The sequence below is a fragment of the Bos mutus genome, chromosome 14, assembly GCF_027580195.1.
Source record: "Bos mutus isolate GX-2022 chromosome 14, NWIPB_WYAK_1.1, whole genome shotgun sequence".
Classification (NCBI taxonomy): Eukaryota; Metazoa; Chordata; class Mammalia; order Artiodactyla; family Bovidae; genus Bos; species Bos mutus.
Genome location: NC_091630.1, coordinates 40,358,420 through 40,373,589, shown reverse-complemented (window position 1 = coordinate 40,373,589; position 15,170 = coordinate 40,358,420).

The following is a 15,170-nucleotide window of genomic DNA, read 5'->3' as shown; positions in this document are numbered from 1 at the left end:
TGTATATGTATATATTTACATGTATGCATATACCATATCCTCTTTATCAATTCATCTATTTAGGGACACTAGCTTCTTCCATATCTTGGCTATTATAAATAATGCTGTAAGGAACAGAGGGGTGCATATATCTTTTCTAATTAGAGTTTTTCTTTTCTTTGGAAAGATACTCAGAAGTTAAATTGTTGAATCATATGTTAATTTTATTTTTAACTTTTGGGGGACCCTCCATACTGTTTTCCATTGTGGTGCATCAGCTTACATTCCTACTAACAGTAACAGTAAGGGTTCTTTTTTCTCCACATCCTTGTCAACACTTGTTATTTATTTCCTTTTGATGATAGCCCTTCTGATAGGTATGAGGTGACATCTCATTGTGATTTTTATTTGCATTTCCCAGGTAATATGTGATATTGAGCATCTTTTCATGTCTCTTTTGGCTACTGTATATATTCCTATAGCAATGCAACCCCTATCAAAATACCAGTGGTATTTTTAACAGAATGAGAACAAATAATCCTAAATTTTTTAATAGAATGATCAAAATAAAACAATCCTCAGATAGCCAAAACAATATTGAGGAAGAAAAACAAAGCTGGCAGTATCACCGCATGGATTTCAGACTATACTACAAAGCTACAGTATTCAAAAGAGTATAGTATATTAAAACAACAACAGACACAGAATAGAAAACCCAGAAGTAAACCCATGGTTCTGTGACCAATTAATCTACAACAAGGGACACAAGAATGTACCATGAAAAAAAACGACAATCTCTTCAATACATGGTGTTGGGAAAACTGGACAACTACTTGCAAAGAATTCGTTTCTTATACCATACATGAAACTAGTGCAAAATGGATTAATAGCTTAAATTTAAGACCTAAAAGCAAAAAATCCCTAGAAATAAACACTGACATCAGTCTTAGAAATATATTTTTGGATTTATCTACTTAGGCAAGACCAAGAAAAGTAAAATTAAGTGAATGTGACTATATCAAATAGAAAAACTTTGGTAGAGTGGAGAAAACCATCACAAAATGAAAACATAGCTTACTGAATAGGAGATTTTTGCAAATGATATATCCGATAAGGGATTAATATACAAATATTGTAAAGAAATCATATAATTTAATATCAAAAATCTCCAAACATTCTGATTTTAAAATGGGCAGAGAATCTGGCTCTTGGCAGCTCCATGGGCAGTAGCCTGCCAGGCTCCTCTGTCCATGGGATTTCCCAGGCAAGAATACTGGAGTGTGTGGTCATTTCCTTCTCCAGGGGATCTTCCCGACCCAGGAATTGAACCAGAGTCTCTTGTTTTTTCCTCCTGCATTGGCAGGTGGATTTTTTACCACTAGCACCATTTGGTGCAACAGAGGATGAGGTGCTTGGATGGCACGACTAACTCAATGAACATGAGTTTGAGCAAATTCAGGAAGATAGTGAATAACAGGGAAGACTGATATGCTGCAGTTCATGGTGTTGCAAAGAGTTGGACATGACTTAGTGATTAAACAACAACAGAAAACTTGAACTAGTCACTTTTTAGGGTGTTTGATACTGTGTTTACATGCATTCTTCTTTCACTAACCTTGAGTATCAATATTATTAATATCTCCATTTATAGCTGAACAAATTAAGACAGAGAGATAAATGACTTGTCTAAGTTACAAAGCTTAAATGAAACAAGATTAGACTCAACCCAGACCTGTGATTCAGATTCCTATACTTTAATCATTATGGCATACTGCAGAAGAGTAAAGAGAGATTTAGCTTTGAAAGCTTAGATTCCAGTTTCTAATGAGACTTCTTCACCATGCCTTGATGTCTAAGAGGAAAAAAAAAACAAGGTTTATACTGCCATTAATGATAATACTACTTGGGCTTCCCAGGCGGCACTACTGGTAAAGAATTTGCTTGCCAATACAGGAGGCAAAAAGGACTTGAATTTGATCCCTGGGTCAGGAAGATCCCCTGGAGGAGAAAATGGCAACCCACTCCATTATTCTTACCTTGTTGCAGAGAGTAGGACATGACTGAGCACATGAGCACTTTAGATAAATGTTCTGGAGGGAAAAGAAATAGTTCGAATTTATTTTTAAAGTTGTTTCTTTGTCTTTAGTTTGACTTTGATTCTTAATTTTCTCATGCTAGGATGAGAGGGAAAACAAAGCCTTAACTAAAAATACCAACTATACACGTATGTGTGTGCACATGTGTGTGAGTGTGTATGTGCTTATAAGTATTAAAGTGCAACTTACAAGTAAAGGCAAGGCCAGAATCTGTAAGGCTAAGGATTTTGACTTTATCATAGATGAAAGAGAAAGCAATTAAGTGGAAAGATATTTGAAATAATCAAAATTTGTAGATACTAGTCTGCTCAAGTAGAATGAAGGAGAAGTGGCAGTGGCTAAGATGGTGGCAATGAAGATGAAGAGGAACATTATACATGTATTGAGAGAGAGAAATGAGATAGGAGGAGATGGGATAAGATGAGTTGAGATTCCAGAGAACCTAATGATACAATCTATGCAGAAAATGAAGAAAAGTAAGAAACTGAGGATCAGTTTCAAAAATCCTAGGCTTTTACATTGAGTTAACTATTATGTGAATCATGGCACCATTCACTGAAGAAGAAAAGACTTGCAGCGTGGGACAGTTTGGAGGAAGAAATAATTGAAATTTAATTTTAGACATCTTAATTGTAGAGATGTCGAGCAGGGTTCCTCACATTTCTCCATTGAAAAGAATCACTTGGCGAGCTTATTGAATATATGAATTATCAGCTTTTCTGCATGAAATTCTGGTTCACTAGTCTGAGTTGAGCATAAAGTACTGGATTTTTCACACTACAGAAGAAAAAAAAGAATTGACAATCCCCATAAACTGATACAGAGTGACTTCCTACATATATTAAAGACTAAGTTCAAAACAGTATCTATAGTATGCTATTTTTAATGTAAGGAAGAAGGGACTATAAGAAATTGCCATGTATCTGCTCATTTGTTCAAAAGGAATTGCCGAAACTATAAACCAGAGGCTAGTGTAACTAACTGATTGTGTTCAGGAAGTAGATGGAAACTGGACAAAATGAAAGGAAGAATGTGAATGGGATATTTAATAGAAAGGATGAGGAGGAGATGTATACCTTTTTGTATGCCTGTGCCCCGGCTAAGTAGCTTCAGTCGTGTTGGACTATTTGAGACTCCATGGACTGTAGCCCGCCAGGCTTCTCTGTCCATGGATTTCTCTAGGCAAGAAAACTGAAGAGGTTAGCCATTCCCTTCTCCAGGGAATCTCCTGGACCCAGGGGTCAAACCCAAGTCTCTTATGTGTCGTGCATTGGCAGGTGGGTTCTCTACTGCTAGCACCACCTTGGAAGTCCCACCTTTTTGTATAATTATGATTAAAACAATGAACATATTTTTAAATATCCAAGTAAATAAATAATGAAAATCATCCAAAATTTTGAAATAGCCTAAAAGGGAACACAAATAGTATCAAAGGAAATTAATTTTACTACAAACAACCAAAGCACACTAAAGGGGTAGGAAAGAACTAACCTAAGTAACTTTGGAAAATAATATTTTAATATTCTGTATTTAGACATACATTTAATGCATATTGGAAAACAAAAGGCAAAAAGAACTATATAGCAATATTGGAATTTTTTGCAAATTTATTTTTCAGAGGTGTACAGGTTGATCATTTTCAAAGCTGTATAATGTCACCCTACTTATTTAACTTATACACTGAGTGTATCATGCAAAATGCTGGGCTGGATGAAGCACAAGCTGGAATCAAGATTGCAGGGAGAAATATCAATAATGTTAGATAGGCAGATAAACCACCCTTATGGCAGAAAGTGAAGAGGAACTAAGAAGCCTCTTGATGAAGGTAAAAGAGAAGAATGAAAAAGTTGGCTTAAAACTCAACATTCAAGAAACAAAGATCATGGTATCTGGTCCCATCACTTTATGACAAATAAAGTGGAAACAATGGAAACAGTAACAAACTATTTTCTTGGGACCCAAAATCACTGCAAATGGTGACTGCAGCCATGAAATTAAAAGACGCTTGCTCCTTGGAAGAAAATCTATGACAAACCTAAACAGCATTTTAAACAACAGAGATATTACTTTGCCAACAAAGGTTGTATAGTCAAGCCTATGGTTTTTCGACTAGTTTTGTATGAGCTGGATAATAAAAAAAGGCCGAGTGTTGAAGAACTGATACTTTTGAATGTGGTGTTGGAGGAGACTCTTGACAGTCCCATGGAATGCAAGGAGATCAAACCAGTCAGTCCTAAAGGAAATCAACCCTAAATATTCATTCATTGGAAGGACTGATGCTGAAGCTGAAGCTCCAATCCATTGGCCACCTAATGCTGAAGCTCCAATCCATTGGCCACCTAATGCAAAGAGTGGACTCATTGGAAAAGACCCTGATGCTGGGAAAGATGGAAGGCAGGAGGAGAAGGGGATGACAGAGGATGAGATGGTTGGATGACATCACCAACTCAAAGGACATGAGTATGAGCAAACTCTGGGAAACGGTGAAGGACAAGGAAGCCTGACGTGTTGCAGCCCATGGGGTTGCAAAGAGTTGGACATGACTGAGAATGACTGAACAACAGCCGTGAATTCTAGAATTCAGCAAATAAATAGATTGTGGATGATGATAATCAGGTTTCTAATTATTAAAGAAAAGAGTTACAAATAATGAAAGGGTAACGGAGGATAGAATAAACCCTGTGGTGTTGCATTGGAATAAAGGTACCAATTTGATTATATATAGATAGATAGATAGATACAAATATCTGCAGGTGTGTGTGTGCTAAGTCTCTTCAATCCTGTCCAACTCTTGCAACCCATTGTAGCTTGCCAGGATCCTCTATCCATGGGATTCTTCAGGCAAGAATAATGGAGCAGGTTGCCATTCCCTTCTCCAGGGGATCTTCCTGACCCAGGGATCGATCCTGCATCTCCTGTGACTCCTGCATTACAGGCAGATTCTTTACTGCTAAGACACCAGGAAAGCCCTATCTGCAGATAGGTAGGTAGGTAGATAGATATGTGTGTATGTATACACATACCCACATAGATAATATGAAAACAGAGATATTTGTATATGTTTATGTATTCATATGTATGTTCTTAGCTCTGTATAATGAAGGGGCAATGGGGTAGCTTAGGTAGCAATAAGTACACCTCATACTAAGATTCTGGTTTCTAAATACCATTATTAATGCAAGGAACAAGAACTCCATGGAGAAATGACTAATTCAAGGCTTAGACAGAGAAAAGTAAAAGATGGATTTGAAAAATTTTATAATGCCAGAAAGTAAGATATTACTCCAAAAATTGTAGGAAAAATGAGACAGCTTGAAGGAGTACCAATAATCAAATATGGAACACTTTGAGAAACAAAATAATTAATGATAATGATGGATTGTAACACATTGACTAAAATTAATATCCACAAGTTCACACTGAAATATATATACATCTCAGTGTGTGTATATATATATATACGAGTAAGCAACTTTGCAGCTATTATTATAGCCAAGTCTTCAAAATTCACACCACCAGTAGTAATGAGACTTTCAGATTTCTGGTACCTCTAATGTAGTACACTGAAAAGGGCAAACATCTCTCCTGAAGTGTTTGCATTAAGAAATACGTACTCTCAGTCTAACCAAGAGAAAATATCAAACCAATCCAATTTGAGAAAAATTCTCTGAAATAACTGACTAGGATTTTCCATTATTTCAAGGTCATAAAAGACAAAGACTGAGGAACTAGCCTAGATTTAGAGAAGAAAGAGGAGATATGACAAGCAAATGCAATATGGGGTCCTGGATTTTAATCAGTACTACAAGGCAATAGGCAATCTCTGAATGCGATTCTATAAATTTGTTAGTAGCATTGTGACAATGTAAAGTTCCTGGTTTTAACAATCGTACTATAGTCGTGTCCGACTCTGCGACACCATGGACTGTAGTCTATCAGGCTCCTCCATCCATGGGATTTTCCAGGCAAGAGTACTGGAGTGGGTTGCTATTTCCTTCTCCAGCGGCTCTTCCTGACCCAGGGATCAAACCCAGGTCTCCTGCATTGCAGGCAGACACTTTACCCTCTGAGCCACCAGGAAGCCCCACTATAGTAATATTAAGTGTTAACATTTGGGGAAGTTGAATAAAGGGTACATGGGAACTTATACTGTAATGTTTGAAGTTTTTTGGTAAACTATATGAAAACACATAAAAACATGGTTTGAACATTTCTGAACCTTTTTTCTGTTTCCTTGTGGAATAAAGCTGCTTGTTTAGGAATAATATTAATTCAGTGGGGATAAGATTTATACCGGACCAATCACAGGACTTCCCTGGTGGCTCAGTGGTAAAGAATCCACCTGCCAAAGCAGGAGACACGGGTTCAATCTCTGGGTTGGAAGATCCCCTGGAGAAGGGAATGGCAACCCTCTAATATTCTTGCCTGGGAAATTCCATGGAAATAAGTCTGGAGGGCTACAGCCCAAGGGGTTGCAAAAGGGTCAGACACAATTTAGCAACAAAACAACAACAAGAAGTCTTAACATTCATGGAAAAAAAAATCCATGGAGTGTGGCAAAGGAGACATCTTTGAATGGCCATTTCAAGGCATCATATACTTAAGTGTCACAATGAATGAAATGCATGAGCTATAGACATTTATGAGGCTTTGAAAAATCATAGAATCATAGAATTTTCTCACTGTAAAATTTCTTTCTTACATTTCCAACTTCTTAACATCAAGTTCTGTTACAACACTTCAGTGACAGGGAGTTCACGTTCTTAAAATACAGTTTACTTTATTGTTGAAGGGTTCTAGTTATCAAAATGTTCATCCTTTTATTAACCTAAATCTGTCTAATTGGTCTAAAGTCTTCAGTGTAGGACAGTCTAACTTCTTTTTCATAGGACAACTCCTGTAATAGTTTAGAGCCATGGTCACATTCACTTCTTCATCTCTTCTATTCCCAGTTCCTTCAGTTACTTCTTATATATTTTAGATTTCAGACAGCTTACTGAATTGATTGCTTTATTCAGCATAATATTATCATTCATTCGCTGAATGTGGTTCAGTTTAGTTTCAGTCGCTCAGTCATGTCCAACTCTTTGCGACCCCATGAATCACAACACACCAGGCCTCCTTGTCCATCACCAACTCCTGGACTTAACGCAAACTCATGTCCATCGAGTCGGTGATGCCATCCAGCCATCTTATCCTCTGTCGTCCCCTTCTCCTCCTGCCCCCAATCCCTCCCAGCATCAGAGTCTTCTCAATGAGTCAACTCTTCGCATGAGGTGGCCAAAGTACTGGAGTTTCAGCTTTAGCATCTTCCTTCCAAAGAACACCCAGGACTGATCTCCTTTAGAATGGACTGGTTGGATCTCCTTGCAGTCCAAGGGACTCTCAAGAGTCTTCTCCAACACCACAGTTCAAAAGCATCAATTCTTTGGCGCTCAGCTTTCTTCACAGTCCAACTCTCATAGCCATACATGACCACTGGAAATGTGGTATTTCAAGCCTAAAAGGAGTTGTTTACTATTCTCTCTAGAGAATTCAAATGTAAAAGGTCCAATCAACCAATAATTCTTTACTTAACATGATTCATATGTACTAATTGATAAGGGAAATTAAAAATTCAAATTATCTCATTTTTTCTTTTTTCTTTTGGCTGTGCCATGCAGCATGTGGGATCCAAGTTCCCCAACCAGGGATCACATCCATGCCCTTTGCAGTGGAAGCATGGAGTCCTAACCACTGGACCAACAGAGAAGTCCCCAAATTACTCATTTTAAAGAGTGATTAGAGTATGCACTTACCTATAATGCACAGGAATTGTGAATTTTTGGGGGGAGGCATCTAAAGTGAAAGTGGAGAGTGAAAAAGTTGGCTTAAAGCTCAACATTCATAAAACTAAGATCATGGCATCAGGTCCCATCACTTCATGGGAAATAGATGGGGAAACAGTGGAAACAGTGTCAGACTTTATTTTGGGGGGACTCCAAAATCACTGCAGATGATGATTGCAGCCATGAAATTAAAAGATGCTCACTCCTTGGAAGGAAAGTTATGACCAAGCTAGATAGCATATTCAAAAGCAGAGACATTACTTTGCCAGCAAAGGTCTGTCTAGTCAAGGCTATGGTTTTTCCAGTGGTCATGTATGGCTGTGAGAGTTGGACTGTGAAGAAAGCTGAGCACCAAAGAATCGATGCTTTTGAACTGTGGTGTTGGAGAAGACTCTTGAGAGTCCCTTGGACTGCAAGGAGATCCAACCAGTCCATTCTGAAGGAGATCAGTCCTGGGATTTCTTTGGAAGGAATGATGCTAAAGCTGAAACTCCAGTACTTTGGCCACCTCATGCGAAGAGTTGACTCATTGGAGAAGACTCTGATGCTGGGAGGGATTGGGGGCAGGAGGAAAAGGGGATGACAGAGGATGAGATGGCTGGATGGCATCACTAACTCGATGGACGTGAGTCTGAGTGAACTCTGGGAGATGGTGATGGACAGGGAGGCCTGGCGTGCTGCAATTCATGGGGTCACAAAGAGTCGGACACGACTGAGCGACTCAACTGAACTGAACTGAGTATTGCCCTGTTGCAGGGTGCAGGAGAAGCTTCACTGATGCTGCCTAATCATGTGTGCGAGATATCCTGATATTTACAAAGAAATTAGACATTCAAAAGAATTCTTTGTTCTCAAAAGACATATATATACAAATTTTCGCTTTGCTCTCTATTTTTGTGTTTCTCAGTCTTATTATTCATCTATTGGCACTTAAGTGCATTCACTAAACTGCATCATAAACTCAAAGTAGATTATTTCACTTTACCCTATATGAGATTATTATGCTTATCAACCAATATTTGAGCTCTTAACATGAGCAAATCATCTAACCTGTTAAGCACAAAAGGACAGAGTATGGAGTTGAAAGTGCACACACTTAGATTTGAACAAATTAGTAATCCTTCTAAGTCTTCATTTTTGTATGTGTAAAATCAGAATAATTACAACATTGAACTCATAAGGCAGATGACAGAAAACATCTAGGTGCTACATACAAAAAGTTTATTTGACTACATGGAGAAATATCCATTCACTATTAACATGATGTGCTAATGATGATGATGTTGATGAAGCTACCAGCAGGTGTTCTTATTAGGCCTGTAAGAATAGTGAGTAAGGCACAAGATCATGTCTGTGTACATTTGCTTTCTAAAGCCTCACGGCCTTTGCCTTCTCTCTGGCTCCACTCCTCATCTATTTAAAGATCTCCCAGGGTAGCTCAGGTCTTCTCTTCTATGAAGTTATTCTGAACTACTCCTCTAGAATGAACTTAAAATATGTTGCTTCCACTTACATCAATTTACATCAAGTACTAACTTCTGCAGTGGAATGTAATTTCAGTCTTTGTCTCTGAACCAACTTGCAGCTCTTTTGAGGAAAGAAACTGGACTTATTCCTTGAAACTAAAACAGTGCCAATCATGTAAGTCATAAATGTCAAGTTCAGCACATTGAAGTTATTTTTTCCTAATATGTTAAAGAAAACACTTTAGGGAAAATCAGACTCCATGTTCACACAGTCCTAAGAACGGACTTTCTTATAACTTGTATAATTCTGTATGTAGAAAGTGAAGATTAATCAATGGCAGACTTTCCTTTATTTACATGTATATAATCTTAAACTAATTTAAGAAAAGGCATCTCATCTTACTGAGTTAAGTTAAAAACACTAAGCTTCTTAAATATTTAACTAAGAGTAAGACCAGCTTTCTTCACAATTCTGTGTTCTCAAATTTTAAACATTTTTTACTATCATCTTCCAGATTCAGTTACAACGTGGTTCTTAACATAACCCCAAGTTTTAAAACTAATGAAATAAGGTTAAACATCTAGTGATTTCAGCCTCTTTTGGTGAACCTCAACATTTCTTCAAAAATAATTCCCATTAACAATATCTACTCTTTCAGTCCTTTTTCTCTAATAAAAACAAGAAAAAATTCACAGGGACAGTTCCAGAATCATCCACGAGGGGGCAAACATGCCTCACATACACACAATGAAGCGAAAACGAGTTAATAAACTAGCTTCTTTGGTGACTCAGACAGTAAAGAATCTGCCGGCAATGCTGGAGACCCAGGAGGCGAATAATAAACTTGCTATATTGAGAAAAAATGAAAATGGTATCAATAGAGAGATTTGACCCATATTAGAAAGAAAAGATGTTACATATCTCTTTGAAGATAATATATTTGTTGAGCTTTTACATTTTACTCTTATTTTCAGTGCCAGAAGAACACCTGGAGATTAGAGTTAGGTGTAACAGTGGACAAATGTCTCTTTAGAGATAAGCAAAGTACTTGAAAACACTGAAAGCTCTATTATACTTATTTCTATTCGAACACCTTTAAGATTAAAAGTAGTCTTGCAAAATGCGTTTCTAACAGACTTTATCAAAAATGCATACCTCACCTCAGATAATGTCACTGACATAAAGGTCAAGAAATTGCAGTCAGGAATTTAGCAGAAAGAAACACAGAGAATTCCTGTGTAACAGAGTGAACTGTGGAGGTTCTAACCATGTTTGTTCTTACAATCCCACTATCAGTCCACATTTTCCGCTCTTGTGATCCAACATGCAGTTAAAATCAAGTATAGAAAAAGAAGCAAATAAAACAAGTGTAGCGCTCAAGGCCTAATTCCCAAGTTCTCTGCTCTCCATGGTTAGAACACATGGTCCGCCGTTAGAATCACACGTCCATGTAGACTCTCTGAGGTCCCTTGGCCCTCACTCTCAGTTCGTATTGGCTGTGCAAAATGCCAACCCCAGTGAAATGGAACTTGATGCCAATTCAGCATCTGTGCCAAACACCTAAACATGACTAGAGACAAAAAAAAAAACAACCCAGCAACCTTGCTAATTGGTCTCATTTAAATTCACATTCATTTATCCCATGTGAACTCTTAGTACTTATTAGAAAACTGACTGCTTACTCAGTTCTCTTTTCTTCTGTGCTAGACAACAATTTTGTAACTCCTCTTTCTTTACGTCTATAACATGTCTTCCTCTCTCTAAATTCTTAGCTGCTTCTTGTTTCACTGAGACCACAGGAGGGATCAGAATAGAACGTCTATGAACTCCAAACATCCAGTCTGCCTCCCTACCTGGGTCTACCTGAAACTTCATGTTTTGCCTTCCCTCCCCCTTTAGCACGAGACATGTATGTCTTCTGTTCTAAGGCAAAACCCTCTCTTTTGCACTGGATCTCTCATCTCTGGCTTAATCTGGGATTTTTCTTCTGTCATATCTCCTCTTCCCTGAATCTTCCATTAGTTGTTCTCTACCAGATGTTCTCATTAGTATACAAAGATCTAATACCTTCTGTCTTAAAGGGAAAAGAATTCTTTCTTTGTTCCGGTATCAGTTCTAATCATTGTCCCATGGCTCCACTCCTCTTTATAGCAAACTATTCAAAAAAATGTAGCTCTTTTTCTCACTTAACTGTTTCTCCCACTTATCTGTTTTTGTTCTCTCCACTATAAAGAAACTATTTTCTTCTCAAGGTTCTTAGTGATATCTATGTAAGGAGATCCAACCAGTCCATTCTGAAGGAGATCAGCCCTGGGATTTCTTTGGAAGGAATAATGCTAAAGCTGAAACTCCAGTACTTTGGCCACTAATGAGAAGAGTTGACTCATTGGAAAAGACTCTGATGCTGGGAGGGATTGGGGGCAAGAGGAGAAAGGGATGAAAGAGGATGAGATGGCTGGATGGCATCACTGACTCAATGGACGTGAGTCTGAGTGAACTCCGGGAGTTGGTGATGGACAGGGAGGCCTGGTGTGCTGCGATTCATGGGGTCGCAAAGAGTCGGACATGACTGAGCGACTGATCTGATCTGATCTGATGTTTCCACGTCCTGTATTAAATAATCAGTTCTCATTTTAATCCACTAGTAGGATTAATAGTCACTTCTCTTCCTTCTGGGGCCTCCCTGGTGGCTCAGAGGATAAAGCATCTGCCCGCAACGAAGGAGACCCGGGTTCGATCCCTGGGTTGGGATGATCCCCTGGAAAAGGAAATGGCAACCCACTCCAGTATTCTTGCCTGGAGAATCCCATGGACAGAGGAGCCTGGAGGGCTACAGTCCACAGGGTCTCAAACAGTCGGACATGACTGAGCGACTTAACTTTCTTTCACTTTCTCTTCCTTCTAACACCTACCACTTGGCTCATGGGATCCTCCTACTTCTCACTTCTTATATCCTCTGGTGAATCCTCTAGATATTAGACTGTCTCGTGGTTCAGTCCTTCAACATCATCTATTCTCTGCCTACACCTACTTATAAAGTGACTTTATCTTTAAATCTAAAGACTTTACATACCATGTGCTTAATCACTCAGTCGTGTCCAACTGTTTGTGAACCCATGAATAGTAGCCCACCAGGCTCCTCTGTTTATAGGATTCTCCAGGCAAGAATACTGGAGTGGGTTGCCATTTCGAAACTTCTCTATTTACATACCATGATGATTTACAAATTTTCATCTAGAGCCATGATGTCTCTTGCTACTGAATTTCAGACGAGTATATCCAGTTGTCTACTTCACATATTCACTAAGATCTGATAGGTATCACAAATCTAGTTTGCTCAAAAGTAGACCCTTAATCCTCTAAAATTCTCTTATGACCACTGCCTTAAAGGCCCTAAATTATTTTTTTACTCACTTAACTTTCTAATCCCATCTTCTTAGGAATTTGCCCTTTGATTTTGTTGTTGTTCAGTCCCTCAGTCATGCCCAACTCTTTGCGACCCCAAGGGCTGCAGCACACCAGGCTTCCCTGTCCTTTGCCATCTCCCAGAGCTTGCTTAAATTTATGTCTATTGAGTCAGTGATGCCATAACCAGCTCATTTCACTTAGACAAACTATCCCACCAGTCTCTGAAACACAGGTAGTATTAGCACAACCATCTACATATGCCAAGCCTCTTTTTCCAATGTTATTCATATGGCTTGTTCTCACACTTTTTTCAAATCTCTACTCACATGTTCCCTAAGCACCCTGTATAGTTGACCCAACCCTTGCATCACTATGCTGCTCCTTCATGGTCCTTTCTACCAAATAGCAGGCTGTATTTATGCATTTATGGTCGTTTCCTCCTACTGAAAAGTAAGCTCCATGAAGAAGAGATCTATTTGTTCACTCCTGTATCTCTTGTGTCTAAAACAGTGGCACAAATTAGACACTCCTTCAATATCTGCTGAATAAATGGATATCAACTTGACTGATGACCAAGCGCATTTCATCGAAACTTGCTTTTTAATTAAATTTAAATTTCTTCTTTTTATTAGCTTAAATTTGATTTTAAAAATAGAGACAATTATTTATAAAAACTATTCAATAATATATTTATTGGGACTTCCCAGTGGCTCAGTGGTAAAGAATCTGCCCGCAGTGCAGGAGATCTGCAAGAAATGTGGGTTCAATCCCTGGGTGCGGAAGCTCCCCTGGAGAAGGAAACAGCAACCCACTCCAGTATTCTTGCCTGGAGAATCCCATGAACAGAGGAGCCTAGTGGGTTTCAGTCTATAGGGTCACAAAGAGTTGGACACGACTGAAGTGACTGAGCATACACACACACAGAATCTATTTATTACAATAGAAAAGTTTTTCAAAGCGTATTTTTCTCCAGGAGAGATTTTGGTTTTAGTTTTGTCAGATTCTTTTAAAACTTGAGGTTAAGAAATTTAAAAATCATTGGCCTGATTGTTTTATTTCATGACTTCACAAGATAATTTTTTTAAAAAGAGTTTATTTGAGAATTAGTTACACCACACTATTGAATATATCATATGCCATTTACCAAGCATCTCACTTAAGTAAATATATGCATTTTACAATTGAATCTAGAGTTCCAACTACAGAATACTACCTGTATCATATAGATATGGTATTATCTGGCAATTCCTCACCAATAAAAACAAGGTGAATTTTTAGCAATGTCTAAAGAAACAGTTTCTATTCTGTCTGTAACCACTTTCCTTCTCTCATTTTCCTATTTCTGCTATAGATATTCAATATCAAATACCAATCTTCAGACAATGATCATTTTCTAATATTCCTATATCAGTGCTTTCATATTAATGCAGAAAATTAAACCTACCTATAATTACCCGAAAACAGTTCTATTTCTGTTACTATAGATTTGCTATCCCTGAACTACATTTGTGCATAATTTACATGATATACTTTCTGACCTCATTGAAAAGGCAGATGTTTGTCATTAAATTTTTAGAATTCTGTAGAACATATTTAATCAACTTAAGCTGAGCAGCTATTCCCCTCAACACACATAAAAGTACTATTATTATAGAAATCCTCTTCCTATCCTTTCTCATAAATCAATTGCATAAAACAAAATTGATTGTCTTGGACTAAGCACTCGATTCTTTCCTAGTTAACTAAGTTTCTAGCTTAGTTAGGGCAGACCCCTATGCAGTGATGAGGGCAGGAGACCTGGCAGTCAGTGGGTGACAGATGCGTGGGCCAAATCACCCTGGCAACTCCTCTCCATAATAAATCTGAGAAGCTAATCTCTACTAAATTGTTAATGCCTGCTAATGAGATACTGGATACAGGGTTACTCCTTCAGATAGCGTATTTGCATTTTAATGAGTCTTTTCTGGAAGGACTCCTTAACCCAAAGCAGTGGTTCTAATGCTGACAGCTTCAGGCAGGGAGAGCCTCTGGCTCAGGTTTCATATTGTCTGTCCATTGTGGAAACTCATGGTATCTTTCAGTATTCCACCTCTAACTTCAGGATATCAAATGGGAAGCATTGCAGACCTCAAAGGCACAATCTGAAGATTGTTTTTTTTTTTTTTTTTTTTTTTTCAAAAAACAAAACAAAACAAAACAAAAAGGATTGTGCAATGAAAAGTCATAGATTAAAAAATTGATCTATTTCACCTCACCTTAGCCATTACTCATTAACTTATCTGGCATATTGCTGCACGTCAAGTTGCAAGCACACAGATGCAAACCCTACATGTTGATGTAAGACATTTATCAGTTCACTTTGTAATTTTCTGTTTACCCCTATGTCTCTTGC